General features: G+C 49.8%; 1 pseudogene; it reads left to right on the forward strand.

Moving 5' to 3' along the window:
* The first annotated feature begins 411 nt into the window (after positions 1-411).
* LOC130291490 (cytochrome P450 2C8-like) overlaps positions 412-16,717 on the forward strand; it is a 115,990-nt pseudogene continuing 99,684 nt past the window's right edge.

The following is a 16,717-nucleotide window of genomic DNA, read 5'->3' on the forward strand; positions in this document are numbered from 1 at the left end:
CCATCCATCCTTTAATCCATTGTCCATATTTTTCACTAATTTGAAAAGAAATTGAAAAGGTATAAAAGCTACTAAATGTCTACGGATTCATGTTATAATAATATGAATACTATTATAGCTTCTATCAATGCAGCCTTGTTCATTGGAGTCCTGGAGCTTCCCCTTTATTTGTACACGAGGCCCCTAGATGTTACATAACACTATTGTGAACTCTGAAACTCTACAGTGAAGCAAGAAAATGCTAAACGTTTTATCCCAGGCTAATCACTCCAGAGCCAAGACCTAAGCTGCGGACCCCAGGATGGCGATCAGTATCGGGGTGACGCTTCTCCTAACAACTGCTATCACTTTACTCATTTACCTCTTTAAATGGCGGAAGAAGAACAATCTGAGAAATCTCCCCCCCGGACCCCCACCCCTGCCACTGCTTGGGAATATTTTACAGATCAATCTGACAGAAATGCACCAAGATTTCATTGAGGTAAAGTGGAGTAAGACTTCATGATACTACACAGGAATTGTAAAACTATGAATATGAATGTGTTCAATAGGAAGAGAACCCACATTTACCCAAAAATTCCTGTTCTGGTAATGGAGACTGATGGTCATGTTCTGCATATTGCAAAGAAGTAATGCCCCTCCCGTAGGCTTGCATTGAGGGGGGCGGAGCGTGCCATCCCACGGGGCGGAGCCTTGACGTCACAACACGCACCGGGGACTGATTTTAATGGGGTGCGGCGTGCAAGATCACGGGGGTCCCCAGTGCCAGGACCCCCGCGATCAGGCATCTTATCCCCTATCCTTTGGATAGGGGATAAGATGTCTAAGTGCCGGAGTACCCCTTTAAGTCTGTAGAAAGGCTTTATACTGTGTACTGTTGTATATTTACCGTTTACTGTTCAGTATTTTCTTTGTTTTGTTTTTCCAGCTCAGTAAGAAATATGGCCCTGTGTACATGATGCAGTTTGTTCGCCTTCCTTCAGTCATATTAGTCGGATACGATGCTGTTAAGGAAGCCCTTGTAGACGGCGGTGACGTGTTTAATGACAGAGGAGAACTTGAGATTCTCTCTGAGCTGTTTGGGAATTATGGTAAGAGGTTTTGTTTAATCACTCTGGTTAGTGCTTTAGACCGTGTTCACACGTTTGAGTTTCATTTCAGGACGGCCATAGTAAAAATGCTGCAGTACCGCAACATTACTGCAATGAAACTGCTTTCCAACTGCAGCATGTGAACACAGTGCATCCCTGCGCGGATCCAACAGTCTGCGGAGTGTCCACACAGAGTGTCTGCCTTTACGTGCAGCAGTGAGTGGCAATTGTGTGGCATTGTGGATGGCCATTTTATGGGGGATTGTATCACTCTCTATCATCGGCCTCTCTGCGGACTCTGAAACAGATCCATGGGCATTATCGCACAATAATGTAATGATGTGGGGGGGGGGGGGGCTGCATTTTTTGTTGAAATGAGATGAAATCTTTCCTCAGTGAAAGTTGTTAATGTAAGTTCTAACATAAGGAGGATTCCTATGGCCAGTTTTAGCCCATTTTGTGACTGTTGAGGAATTACAATAGAGAGATGAACCAGCAGAACTATGTAATAATGTAATCTGCGGATTTTCTGTTGCTGTTGATAAGATATCACTAGTTTATTTTATGGATCCAGGAAGTCCAGTTAACCTACATAAAAGGAAAACAGTCATCTGTTCACCCACATAACCCAATACACAGAGTTATAGTGTGGGTGATCAGAAGACCAATGAGGGGTAAATGGGTTAAATACATAACCTGCACTCCGGATATCTGTTCCTCCGAAGATCCGGGGGGCCCGCCTCCAGTGCGCAATTCACTGAAGATGGAAGAAGATCTTCGGAGGAACAGATATCCGGAGTGCAGGTTATGTATTTAGCCCATTAACCCCTCATCGGTCTTCTGATCAGCCACACTATAACCCAGTGTATTAGGTTTAGTGTGGGTGAACTGATGATCATTTTCCTTCAAAGGGATTATCCAGCAGGAGGGGGGGAGGGGGTGTTGTTTCAAAACTATGGCCATTATGTGTTATATAAAAAATAAACATCTACTCACCTCCAACGCTCCCGAGATGCCTCTGGTGTCCTGCTCTTGTCCCCCTCAATGATAGTCTTCCTGAAGCTGCAGCGTGATTGTCGTCTATGGAAGCACCCGGGCCCATACAGCAGTTCTGCGAGTCACCGGCCTAGGCAGAACATCACCGCAGGCAGCGATTTGCTGAGTGGCAGTATGATACATTGGGCCCCAATGCTTCCGTAGACAACTGCGGGGTGTGAGGTGCAGGGCAGATGTTGTTACCCTAGGGGCAGATGGAATTAACCCCTTGTATTTGTGATGCCAGGGTGTGGTTTAGCCTATAACCACCCAAAGGTATACCGCTGAATCCTGGGCTAGGCACGGGGGCAATAATGACACTGACGCCAAGTTACGGACAGCGGTAGCTTTACTGAGGTTAGACAGTTGGTAAAGTCTATACAGTTCAGCCAGGGCCCAAGGAGGTTACCAGGGCACCAAATTGTCCAGTCCTACCTACTGGGACTTGTAGTAGGACTGGACAATTTGGTGCAGGCCACATTGCTTGACAATTTGACAGACTGACATGACTAATGACGGACAATGCTGCAGGTTTATCTTACTTGCACTTGCCTGTGGCTGCAGGACTTGACTCGAGGCCTCCAGTACTCTGGACACACACACTAGGCCCGACTGACCTCAGCAAAGACTTGGTGTTAAAGAGAGGGAAGCTCCACCCAGGGCTTATATGGGGGAGACTAGCAGGGAGCCAATAGGTCACTCTTGGGATCACCTGGTCACTGGTACCTCCTGGGTAGCAATCACATGACAAGTCACATGGTATAACTCTTAAAGTGAAAACACATTTTATACAGTTCAACATATTTACAATGGGGAAACAAATGCAGGGGCCTTGGGGACACTGAAGGAGGCTGCCTGACAGGACAGCAGGAGCACGGGGTAACACCTCCTGTACTGGGCCACCATACAACAATAATTGTCACGATGCCGGCTGGCAGGTAGTGGACCCTCTGTGCCAGAGAGGGATTGGCGTGGACCGTGCTAGTGGACCGGTTCTAAGCCACTACTGGTTTTCACCAGAGCCCGCCGCAAAGCGGGATGGTCTTGCTGCGGCGGTAGTGACCAGGTCGTATCCACTAGCAACGGCTCACCTCTCTGGCTGCTGAAGATAGGCGCGGTACAAGGGAGTAGGCAGAAGCAAGGTCGGACGTAGCAGAAGGTCGGGGCAGGCAGCAAGGATCGTAGTCAGGGGCAACGGCAGAAGGTCTGGAAACACTGGCAAGGGACACACAAGGAACGCTTTCACTGGCACTAAGGCAACAAGATCCGGCAAGGGAGTGCAAGGGAAGTGAGGTAATATAGGGAGTGCACAGGTGATAACTCTAATTGGAACCACTGCGCCAATCAGCGGCGCAGTGGCCCTTTAAATCGCAGAGACCCGGCGCGCGCGCGCCCTAGGGAGCGGGGCCGCGCGCGCCGGGACAGAACAGACGGGGAGCGAGTCAGGTAGGAGAGCCGGGGTGCGCATCGCGAGCGGGCGCTACCCGCATCGCGAATCGCATCCCGGCTAGCAGCAGGATCGCAGCGCCCCGGGTCAGAGGACGTGACCGGGGCGCTGCAGCGGAGGAGGTGAAGCGAGCGCTCCGGGGAGGAGCGGGGACCCGGAGCGCTCGGCGTAACAGTACCCCCCCCCTTGGGTCTCCCCCTCTTCTTGGAGCCTGAGAACCTGAGGAGCAGACTTTTGTCAAGGATGTTGTCCTCAGGTTCCCAGGATCTCTCTTCAGGACCACAACCCTCCCAGTCTACTAAAAAAAAATTTTTTCCTCTGACCTTTTTGGCAGCCAAAATCTCCTTGACCGAGAAGACGTCCGAGGAGCCGGAAACAGGAGTGGGAGGAACAGATTTGGGAGAAAAACGGTTGAGGATGAGTGGTTTGAGAAGAGAGACGTGAAAGGTATTAGGGATACGAAGAGAAGGAGGAAGAAGAAGTTTATAAGAGACAGGATTAATTTGACACAGAATTTTGAAAGGACCAAGATAGCGTGGTCCCAACTTGTAGCTAGGGACACGGAAGCGGACATATTTAGCGGAGAGCCATACCTTGTCTCCAGGGGAAAAAACGGGGGGAGCTCTTCTTTTCTTATCCGCGAACCTCTTCATGCGTGAAGAAGCCTGTAAGAGAGAATTTTGGGTCTCTCTCCATATAATGGAAAGGTCACGAGAAATTTCATCCACAGCGGGCAGACCAGAGGGCAAGGGGGTAGGGAGGGGGGGAAGAGGGTGACGGCCGTACACCACGAAAAATGGGGATTTGGAGGAAGATTCAGAGACCCTGAAGTTATACGAGAATTCGGCCCATGGAAGGAGATCTGCCCAGTCATCCTGGCGGGAGGAAACAAAATGTCGCAAATAATCACCCAGGATCTGGTTAATTCTTTCTACTTGTCCATTGGACTGGGGATGATATGCAGAGGAAAAATTTAATTTAATCTTGAGTTGTTTACAGAGAGCTCTCCAGAATTTAGACACGAATTGGACCCCTCTATCCGAGACAATCTGCGTAGGCAACCCGTGAAGACGAAAAATGTGTACAAAAAATTGTTTAGCCAACTGAGGCGCAGAAGGAAGACCAGGAAGAGGAATGAAATGTGCCATTTTGGAGAATCGATCAACGACCACCCAAATAACGGTGTTGCCACGGGAAGGGGGTAAATCAGTAATAAAATCCATACCAATCAGAGACCAAGGCTGTTCGGGGACAGGCAGAGGATGAAGAAAACCAGCGGGCTTCTGGCGAGGAGTCTTATCCCGGGCACAGATAGTGCAGGCTCGCACAAAGTCCCCAACATCCGTCTCCAGAGTTGGCCACCAATAGAAGCGGGAGATGAGTTGCACAGATTTCTTGATGCCCGCATGACCTGCGAGATGGGAGGAGTGACCCCATTTGAGGATTCCGAGGCGTTGGCGTGGAGAAACAAAGGTCTTTCCTGGAGGAGTCTGTCTGATGGAGGCAGGAGAAGTGGAGATCAGGCAGTCAGGTGGAATGATGTGTTGCGGAGGGAGATCAACTTCTGAGGCATCCGAGGAACGAGAGAGAGCATCGGCTCTAATGTTCTTATCGGCAGGACGAAAGTGAATCTCAAAATTAAATCGGGCAAAGAACAGAGACCACCGGGCCTGGCGAGGATTCAGCCGTTGGGCCGACTGGAGGTAGGAGAGGTTCTTGTGGTCGGTGTAGATAATAACAGGAAATCTTGATCCCTCCAGCAGATGCCTCCATTCCTCAAGTGCTAATTTAATGGCTAGAAGTTCTCGATCCCCGATGGAGTAGTTCCTCTCCGCTGGAGAGAAGGTCCTAGAGAAAAAACCACAAGTGACAGCATGCCCGGAAGGATTTTTTTGTAGAAGAACAGCTCCAGCTCCTACTGAGGAGGCATCAACCTCCAATAGGAAGGGTTTGGAAGGGTCAGGTCTGGAGAGCACGGGAGCCGAAGAAAAGGCAGACTTGAGTTGTTTAAAGGAGTCTTCTGCTTGAGGAGGCCAGGACTTGGGATCAGCATTTTTCTTGGTTAAAGCCACGATAGGAGCCACAATGGTAGAAAAATGTGGAATAAATTGCCTGTAATAATTGGCGAACCCCAAAAAGCGTTGGATAGCACGGAGTCCGGAGGGGCGTGGCCAATTTAAGACGGCAGAGAGTTTGTCTGGATCCATCTGTAGTCCCTGGCCAGAGACCAAATATCCTAGAAAAGGAAGAGATTGGCATTCAAACAGACATTTCTCAATTTTGGCATAGAGTTGGTTGTCACGAAGTCTCTGAAGAACCATACGGACATGCCGGCGGTGTTCCTCTAGATTGGCAGAAAAAATTAGGATATCGTCCAGATATACCACAACACAGGAGTATAATAGATCACGAAAAATTTCATTGACAAAGTCTTGGAAGACGGCAGGGGCATTGCACAGTCCAAAGGGCATGACCAGATACTCAAAGTGTCCATCTCTGGTGTTAAATGCCGTTTTCCACTCGTCCCCCTCTCTGATGCGGATGAGGTTATAGGCGCCTCTTAAGTCCAATTTAGTGAAGATGTGGGCACCTTGGAGGCGATCAAAGAGTTCAGAGATGAGGGGTAAGGGGTAGCGGTTCTTAACCGTGATTTTATTAAGACCGCGGTAGTCAATGCAAGGACGTAGGGAGCCATCTTTTTTGGAGACAAAGAAAAATCCGGCTCCGGCAGGAGAGGAGGATTTACGGATAAAGCCCCTTTTTAGATTCTCCTGGACGTATTCGGACATGGCAAGAGTCTCTGGGGCAGAGAGAGGATAAATTCTGCCCCGGGGTGGAGTAGTACCCGGGAGGAGGTCGATAGGGCAATCATAAGGCCTGTGAGGAGGTAGAGTCTCAGCTTGTTTTTTGCAGAAAACATCCGCGAAGTCCATATAGGCCTTGGGGAGACCGGTTACTGGAGGAACCACAGAGTTACGGCAAGGGTTACTGGGAACCGGTTTTAGACAGTTCTTGGAACAAGAGGACCCCCAACTCTTGATCTCCCCAGTGGACCAATCCAGGGTTGGGGAATGAAGTTGAAGCCAGGGAAGTCCAAGGAGAATCTCCGAGGTGCAATTGGGGAGGACCAAAAGTTCAATCCTCTCAAGATGAGATCCGATGCTCATAAGAAGGGGCTCCGTGCGGAAACGTATGGTACAGTCCAATCTTTCATTATTTACACAATTGATGTAGAGGGGTCTGGCGAGACTGGTCACTGGGATGTTGAACCTGTTGACGAGAGAGGCCAAAATAAAATTTCCTGCAGAACCAGAGTCCAAGAAGGCCACTGTAGAGAAGGAGAAGGCAGAAGCAGACATCCGCACAGGCACAGTAAGACGTGGAGAAGCGGAGTAGACATCAAGGACTGTCTCACCTTTGTGCGGAGTCAGCGTACGTCTTTCCAGGCGGGGAGGACGGATAGGACAATCCCTCAGGAAGTGTTCGGTACTAGCACAGTACAGGCAGAGGTTCTCCATACGGCGTCGTGTCCTCTCTTGAGGTGTCAGGCGAGACCGGTCGACCTGCATAGCCTCCACGGCGGGAGGCACAGGAACAGATTGCAGGGGACCAGAGGAGAGAGGAGCCGAGGAGACGAAACGCCTCGTGCGAACAGAGTCCATATCTTGGCGGAGTTCCTGACGCCTTTCAGAAAAACGCATGTCAATGCGAGTGGCTAGGTGAATAAGTTCATGTAGATTAGCAGGAATTTCTCGTGCGGCCAGAACATCTTTAATGTTGCTGGATAGGCCTTTTTTGAAGGTCGCGCAGAGGGCCTCATTATTCCAGGACAATTCTGAAGCAAGTGTACGGAATTGTACGGCATACTCGCCAACGGAAGAATTACCCTGGACCAGGTTCAACAGGGCAGTCTCAGCAGAAGAGGCTCGGGCAGGTTCCTCAAAGACACTTCGGATTTCCGAGAAGAAGGAGTGTACTGAGGCAGTGACGGGGTCATTGCGGTCCCAGAGCGGTGTGGCCCATGACAGGGCTTTTCCGGACAGAAGACTGACTACGAAAGCCACCTTAGACCTTTCAGTGGGAAACAGGTCCGACATCATCTCCAGATGCAGGGAACATTGGGAAAGGAAGCCACGGCAAAACTTAGAGTCCCCATCAAACTTATCCGGCAAGGATAAGCGTATCCCAGGAGCGGCCACTCGCTGCGGAGGAGGTGCAGGAGCTGGCGGAGGAGATGACTGCTGAAGCTGTGGTAGCAACTGTTGTAGCATAACGGTCAGTTGAGACAGCTGTTGGCCTTGTTGCGCAATCTGTTGTGACTGCTGGGCGACCACCGTGGTGAGGTCAGCGACAACTGGCAGAGGAACTTCAGCGGGATCCATGGCCGGATCTACTGTCACGATGCCGGCTGGCAGGTAGTGGACCCTCTGTGCCAGAGAGGGATTGGCGTGGACCGTGCTAGTGGACCGGTTCTAAGCCACTACTGGTTTTCACCAGAGCCCGCCGCAAAGCGGGATGGTCTTGCTGCGGCGGTAGTGACCAGGTCGTATCCACTAGCAACGGCTCACCTCTCTGGCTGCTGAAGATAGGCGCGGTACAAGGGAGTAGGCAGAAGCAAGGTCGGACGTAGCAGAAGGTCGGGGCAGGCAGCAAGGATCGTAGTCAGGGGCAACGGCAGAAGGTCTGGAAACACTGGCAAGGGACACACAAGGAACGCTTTCACTGGCACTAAGGCAACAAGATCCGGCAAGGGAGTGCAAGGGAAGTGAGGTAATATAGGGAGTGCACAGGTGATAACTCTAATTGGAACCACTGCGCCAATCAGCGGCGCAGTGGCCCTTTAAATCGCAGAGACCCGGCGCGCGCGCGCCCTAGGGAGCGGGGCCGCGCGCGCCGGGACAGAACAGACGGGGAGCGAGTCAGGTAGGAGAGCCGGGGTGCGCATCGCGAGCGGGCGCTACCCGCATCGCGAATCGCATCCCGGCTAGCAGCAGGATCGCAGCGCCCCGGGTCAGAGGACGTGACCGGGGCGCTGCAGCGGAGGAGGTGAAGCGAGCGCTCCGGGGAGGAGCGGGGACCCGGAGCGCTCGGCGTAACAATAATGCTGCTGATTCAGGGACACAATCGCTGTGGGGGACCTGAGGAGGTGAGTAGATGTTTTTTTTTTATCCCACACATTGGGCATAGTTTTGAAAACCTCCCTTCCATTGGATAACCCCTTCAATAACCATTTTGAGCTAAATCATAACGACACAATATCATTTTCCAGGTTTGGGAAGGACATATTTACATTATAATGAAAAATCCCCACCTCAAGACCCCAAATTTACTCAGAGGTCTATGAAGGGCAACATGTAATACCACATTTCCCCTGTAGTAGCCGCTGCAGGGCAATGACACTTGAGAAGTTTTAGCTAATTGCCAGCAAACCTCCTTTATGTCCGGATGGGACATTATGTCCCGGTTTAGTACAGCTTTAGGGTATGTTCACATATAGCGCATATGATGTAGGCTTGCTGGGGGTTATTCCCAATTAAAGGGGTTAACCAGGATTAGAAAAAAAAACAGCACCACACCTGTCCTCAGGTTGTGTGTGGTATTGCAGCTCAGTTTGTAGTGAATGGAGCCAAGTTATAATATTGCACACAACAAAAAAAAAATGAGTTTTTCTATTGATGGATAACCCCTTTAGCTTCAACAGAGAAGTCAAATTCTGCAGCATTTCAGTATTGTGTGAACATACCCTGAAGCAACACATTAACTCACCTGCCTAACTGAGCTGTTTGTATATTTTTTGCACGTAGCCAGTAGATTTTTGGTTGAAAAAAATAAATAAAATTGTACATGAAAGACAAATGTTAGGTCTTTTCTAACAGACCCTTATATTTAATGTTCTAGTTTTTTTTTTAAGCAATGGGGAGAGGTGGAAAGCAATGCGAAGATTCTCTCTGATGACCCTGAGAAATCTTGGAATGGGCAAGAAGAGTGTTGAAATAAGGATCCGAGAGGAGGCCCAGAGTCTCAGAGAGAGAATTATTCAAACCCAAGGTTGGTGACTTTATTTATTTATTTGTTGTTTACATACCTACAACATATTTTCCAGCTCTGTACAAATATTGACCTCACTTATACCTGTCCCCGGATGGGCTCACAATGGAATGTACATTCACCTATCCCGATCTCTGGGGGGCAACTTATCAAACGATTTACCGTATATACTCGAGTATAAGCCGAGTTTTCCAGCACGATTTTTCATAGTGAAATACTCAAGTGAACTCTCCGCCTGTCAATCCCTTCTCAGTGGTCTTCCACCTGCGGACCTCCAGATGTTGCAAAACTACAACTCCCAGCATGCCCGGACAGCCATCGGCTGTCCGGGCATGCTGGGAGTTGTAGTTTTGAAACATCTGGAGGTCTGCAGGTTGAAGACCACTGCGGCTTTCCTCATCATCCAGTAGAGCAATGGTCGGCACTATCTGAAAAGTGGTGGTGCACGAGGAAAAGAGTAATGTAATATAATAAAGGAGGTCCCAGCACTCACCGATGCAAGCAATTGGTATTTATTGTATATTCAAGTCACAGGACGCGTTTCGGCACTTAGCCTTCCTCTGCTTCCTCATCATCCAGACTCCCCTTTAGTTTTCTACTCCCCTCCCTGAGGTGGGAAGGAAAGGTGAGCTGTTCCAGGCCATCGATACAGCAGGGACCGTCCGGTGGGGAGGGTTAGTCGTTCCAGGCTGTCCATTTTCACCGGGAGGCCCTCTTCTCCGCTCCGGGCCTGGCCCCGGACTAGTGACGTTGCCTTGACGGCGACGCACAGGGACGTTCATGCGCAGGGTTAGTTTGGGTTAGTTTGTCACAGGATTTGTCCCTGTGTTAAATTTGCGACTTTTGGTTTACACAAGAAATCAAGTTGAGATGGGATCTGCAAACTTGGTGCAGATACACAATACCACAACACAAATTTAAGGGCTAAAAAAAACGTTCCCCTACACCACCACCACCACCACCTTCCCCCTATATCATTATATTTTATGCCTTTTAATTGCAGGTTTGCCCTATGACCCAACATACATTATTGGACTGGCTGTTTCCAATGTGATATGTTCCATTGTTTTTGGTGAGAGGTTTAACTATGAGGACAAAAAGTTTCTGACCCTATTATCTTACAACAGAGAAATCTTCAAGAGACTGAATTCTCTCTCTGGTCAGGTAAATATTTTTTCGGATTTCTGTAGCTTTGACCCTGTCCCACTTGCTGGGCGATGCTTTACCAAGTAGGAGGAACAAAGAAATGGAAGTTTCACGCTATATCAGGCTAAAAAGTTTAGAGGGAACCATAGTCTTGGTAATTTTCCACACCTTTGAAAAGTTAAAGGGGTACTCCGGCCCTAAGACATCTTTATCCCCTATCCCTGCTGCTGGGGACCCCCGCAATCTAGCATGCAGTATTCACCTGTGAGCACTGCAGGAAGTGCTGGAGGCTGCAAGTCTTATGCCTCCCGACCACGGGAACGGAGTATTGTGACATCACGCCCCGCCCCCTCAATGCAAGTCTATAGGAGGGGGGGTGGGGTGTGACATCACACGGGGGTGGAGTCATGACATCACGATACTCCGTCCCCGTGGTCGGGACGCATAAGACTTGGAGTCTCCAGCACTTCCTGCAGTGCTCAAAGGTGAGTACTGCATGCTAGATTGCGGGGGTCCCCAGCGGCGGGACCCCCATGATCAGACATCTTATCCCCTATCCTTTGAATAGGGGACAAGATGTCTTAGGGCCGGAGTACCACTTTAAATGCATCTATTTACCCAAATAAAGTGTAACATGGCTACAGTGGTTGTGCAATTATCTTTGTGTTATGTCCAAACATTGTTCTTTCTGCCATCTTTTTCTACCAATAAACAGCAGTGTTTTATCCATTTCGAGGTACAAAAGACAGACAAATAAAAAACAAATGTTTTTACAGTTATTGAGGTCAATGGAACTCAGTGGAAAAATTGCTGGTAATGCACACATTGGCCCTGATGTACTGTTATAAACCGACCTGTTTTGTGGGGTTGTGCACCAGAAATTGTGTCTGCACCAAAAAATGTAAAAACCAGATCAACTCTCCATTTTACACAGAAAACCTGAAAAAGGTGCCGCGGTGGACAGGGGAAAGGGGCGTGGCCGCCAAAAAGGGGCGTGTCCCCGACATTTTCAAAAAATCCCAACATATTTACTAAGGTTTCCACATGAATGTGGTGGATTTCAGCTGAGGAAAACCAGACAGATCAGAACATGTGTAAAAAAGTAAAATGTAGGGAAAGTGGAAAATGTAGGGAAACCTTAGTAAATACCGTGGAAAATAAATTGTAGGAAATTAAAACCCACAAAGAAAACTCCTCTCTTATTAAATCAGGGCCAATCTATTATGTAAAGGAGAAATCCATAGAAAATGAACTTATCCCCTATCCACAGGAAAGGGGATAAGTAGCTGATCGTGGGGGATCCGACTGCTGGGACCCCCCGATCTTCTGAACAGGCCCTGGCACTCGTTGTGCATTCATTTCTATAAGGTTAAGTTTCCACTAGAAGTGTATTCAAAAGGAATTGGACATATAAAGGAAGGACATACACTTCTCCTCCCTTATGGATCCACTTCTGACTTTGGCTTAAAAACTGCAGTGGCAGTATTCCAAAAACTGCCAGAAAAAAAAACGCTATGTTTTTAGAAAACGATAGATGTTTTTAGAACAAAATTCTGCTACAAATAATAGCCATCTTTTTTGCAGGAAAAAAAGATGGGACCAAAAACTGTGTGTGAACATGATATGAAAGAAGAGATCTAATTTAACATTTATGGCATATATCGTAATATGTACCCCATTGCTTTATAATAATTCTGAATAACTATGACTGGAAGGCAGTAAAGCCATGTGTAACCTAAAAAGATATTTCTAACTTGATGTTTTTCCATACTGAGGAAGAGGGCCGAGTGGAATCCAGTTTGAAAATTCTGCTTGAAAATTCTGGATGCAGCAGCCTCCCTTGGATTTTAATGGAAAACGGTCATCCTGTTTACCCACACTAAACCCAATACACTGGGTTATAGTGTGAGTGAACAGGAGACCAATGCGGGATCAGTGACTTAAATATGTACCTTCAGTCTGGCGCGGTGTCCCTCCGAAGGTCCCCTTCTATCTTCGGTGAATTGAGTGCTGGAGGCGAGCCCACCGGGTGAATTTGAATATTCATGGTCGCTGGTCACGTGAGTGCTTGTGCCTAAAGAGCACATGTGCCCAGCGGTCATGAATATTCAAATTCACTCTGCGGGCCCGCCGTCGGCGCCCAATGCAGCAGGTACTTATTTAACTCACTGACCCTACAGGATGACCGTTTTGCTTTTATGGGTTTCTGCTGCACTGTGCACATGGCACAAATTCTGCGGAGGAAAATTTAATTTCGGATAGTATATGCATTGTCATCAAAGGAGACAGCACATATATGAGCAATCCAGCACCTGTTGCACACCAAATATCTATCTGGAATTTTTCTGCCGAGTGAATCCTAATCCTTCATCTCTAAAACCTACAGCACGTTGTAGATGATTGGCGCTATTTTTCAGCTTCTCGGTATGTTCCCCCGTTTGATGAGACGCCTTCCTGGACCACACCAGAAAATCTTAGCAAACAATGTCAAGTTAAAAACATTTGTGAAGGAAATGATAAAATCACACCAAGACACCCTCGATAAGAATTACCCTCGGGACCTCATTGATTTCTTCCTCATCAAAATGGAAGAGGTAGGCTTCATCACATGACTAAGGTCCGCAAACTGTGGAAACCACTGACTGATGCCTTAAAGGGGTACTCCATTGGAAAACATTTTTTTTTCTTTTTTTTTTATCAGCTGGTGCCAGAAAGTTGAACAGATTTGTAAATTACTTCTATTTAAAAATAGTAATCCTTCCAGTACTTATCAGCTGCCATATGCTCCACAGGAAGCTCTTTTATTTTTTAATTTCCTTTCTGTCTGACCACAGTGCTCTCTGCTGACACCTCTGTCCATTTTAGGAACTGTCCAGAGTAGGAGCAAATCCCCATAGCAAACCTCTCCTACTCTGGACAGTTCCTGACATGGACAGAGGTGTCAGCAGAGAGCGCTTCCTGTGGAACACAGTAGCCAGGAGCAGTTGTGTGTGAAGCAGCTTTGGGTGTGTCTCTTTTTGTGTTTCTCCAGAGTTCCAGAGGCAGAGCAGGTGATTCACCAACCTTTCCCAGGGGTGTGGCAGGCTCCTTGGGAGAGTTTTCCCTGCATGGAGCCCCTGGCCTCCACTCCCCGTTCTTCCAGGCTGGCGGGGGGTGGAGAGAAAACAGCGACAGCCATTTTTCCGGCCGGAGGAAGAAGATCTGGCAGAGTCTGCAGCAATGCAGGCTCGGCTCCTCCGGCAATGGGTGCCAGCCAGAGATCCAGTGGAAGGAAGGCGAGGAGGCAAAGTATTGAGTTGTGGGCTGAGAGAGGGCCCGAAGAGTCCAGCGAGACCTACTGCTCCCGCATGACCGCACGGTTTGCGGAATACGACCGCTGCGGTAGGGAGCTTAGGTTGATGAGAGAGGACCTGCGTGGAGCCCAGAATCTGGCATGCTCTGGGTCCAAAAAGAATAAACTGGAACTGAAAAAGAGGATTGCAGCCCTGAAGAAAGACATTGCAAAGATGGAGGAGAGGAGAGCAGAGATCCTGGGGGGAAGCGGTCTCTTCAGGGAGAAGATGGAGAACCGGGATCGGTTTGCCGCCATGAAATCCCCAGGTAAGGTGGAGGTGGATGATGGGGAGAGTAGTGGCGGTGAAGAAAGAGAGGATGGTGGTGTTGGTGTAAAGGAGGAGGAGGTGGAGGAGAAGAAGTTGGAGGAAAGTGTACAGGTTGTGGAGGATGATGTATTGCCTGACCCTACTCCCTGTGACACCCAGACCACTAAGACTCAGGACAGCTACATAGAGCCGGCTCAGGTGGCACTACCGCTAAGCGATAGTGAGGATGATGATGTGGAGAGTGAGGCTGGGGGATTGCTGAGGGCTATAGTGATGCAGGAGTCCCCAGCCCACCTCCAGAATTTTACATTTGGTGATGACCAGTGTGATGACACATTAGTAAAAAGAAAGGCAAAAAAACAGAAGACCCAGGAAACTGTGCATTATGTGTTCCGTCCTTTCCAGCAGTCTGGGCCAGCTGCAAAGCTGGTTCAGGCTGCTGGGTCCTCTAAACTGCCAGACTCCGTTTCTGTGGTGGAACGGAGCCAGCATGGGGGATACAGCATGGCGTCAGTAAAAGCTGCAGACGCAATAGATGTGAAGCCCACCCATCCTGCCGGTAGGGAGGGGCAGGATGGGCTCATGGTGGGCAGCGCGAGTTATGCCCCTGGGTGCTCGGGGGGCGGTTCCCCGAGTACTGTGGGCATTACCGGCACTGCAAGGCACTCCCCTGTGAGGGGGGGGAGTGTCCGGGCGCCGGGATTATCCACAGAGCCTGTGAAGTCGGGTGAAGCAGGTGCTGGCGCTGTGGGAGGAGCTGGGGTGCGCCCGGTGGGGCAGTCCCAGAATCAGGATGTGATAGCAGCCATGAAGGAGAAGCCATCGGCGTCGACCCCAGCAGCGGCTAAGCCAGCACAAAGGGCTTTACTAAAGCCAGCCATACTACAAGTCCCAGCCAGCCCAGAATTTGTTAGTCAGGACAAGAATGTAGGATGTGATATTGATGGGTGTAGTAGTGTTGTGGGTGAGAGGAGTGTATGTGGGAGTGTCAGTGGAGTGAATGTTGATGGGAGTGGCAATAGTATGGCTGGAAATAAAGAGGTTGAGAGTTGTGGTGTGAATGGTGTTGTAAGTGGTTCTGGCTCTGGGTCTGGTCCGGCTGCCCCCCCGGCAGTGACTGCTCCCAGGAGCTATGCTAATGTCGCTGCCGGGGGTTCAGGGGGGTCCCCGTCTCCGTCCGGCCCTGGGGGCCATTTGCAACAGCGCCTCCTGGAGGCTCTACGCAGGGGTGACAGGTCGATCCAGGTAGAGGGAAGGGGTGAGGTCGACCTGTCTTTCTGGATAGAGAGACACGGTTTGGGGGCTTTCCGAGAGCGGAATGGGGAGGTGGTCTGGTCCCTCCCGACACCCGGGCAGGACAATAACCGTAGGAATGTGGTCCGTCTGATTTGGAGGGGCGAGGATGCATGTCCACCTCGCGCTAAAGTGGTTGAGCTCCTCCTTCAGATGGAATTCAGGGCGAGTGACATCTTTGCCCTGATTCACCCCTACGGTTCGTCTGAGTTTGACGTCAGTTTCGTTCGGCCAGAGGGTCTTGAACTCTTCTCGTCAAACTATGAAGTGGCGAAGAACGAGCCCGGCTGGCGGGATTTCACCGTAAAGGCGATTTCCCGTCAGAACTCTGTCAAGAAAGTGACCGTTTTGACCCGTAACGAGTCGCTTTCTTGTTATGACATCATGACCTGGCTCGGTCGGTATGGGGATGTGACGGACATGCCCAAGAAAAACTTTGATGAGCACGGGATCTGGTCCGGGGCCTGGACGTTTTCCGTCAAACTCAAGCGTTCAGGCAGTACGGTTGCCCACATTCCGTCAGCCGCCTTCCTTGGACGTGACAGGATCCAGGTCTTCTACCAGGGGCAGCCTGTCTGTCACAGGTGTGGCAGCCCCACCCACTTTAGCGCAGCCTGTACTGTGCAGGTCTGCGCTTTGTGTGGTGGGGTGGGTCATCTGGCCGCATCCTGTCGGCAGATCCGGTGCCACCTATGTGGTGTCCTCGGACACCCTTTTAGCCGTTGTCCTAGCGCCTTCACCCGTGCGGCGGCCGCTCCGGCTGAGGAGAGCTGTGAAGTTGCCTCGGCTGGGGAGGGTACGAGCAGGAATGGGGGCACAACAGGGCTAGTGAGGAGGAAAAAGGGCCCCGCCAAACTAAGGCGGGAGGAAAATCGTAGAAGGAGTAGGGAGCTGGAGAGTGCCCAGGTGGCGGGGGTAGCTTCAGCCCCTGCTCCTGAAGCTGGCCCTGTAACTGCTGAAGCCCTGGAGGAGAACGTGCTAGATGAGGAGATCAGGAGACTGCGCAAAGAGGATGGCAATATGGCCGACCTTTCTGATTCCTCCCACTATGAAAG

Source organism: Hyla sarda, chromosome 9, assembly GCF_029499605.1.
Source record: "Hyla sarda isolate aHylSar1 chromosome 9, aHylSar1.hap1, whole genome shotgun sequence".
NCBI lineage: Eukaryota > Metazoa > Chordata > Amphibia > Anura > Hylidae > Hyla > Hyla sarda.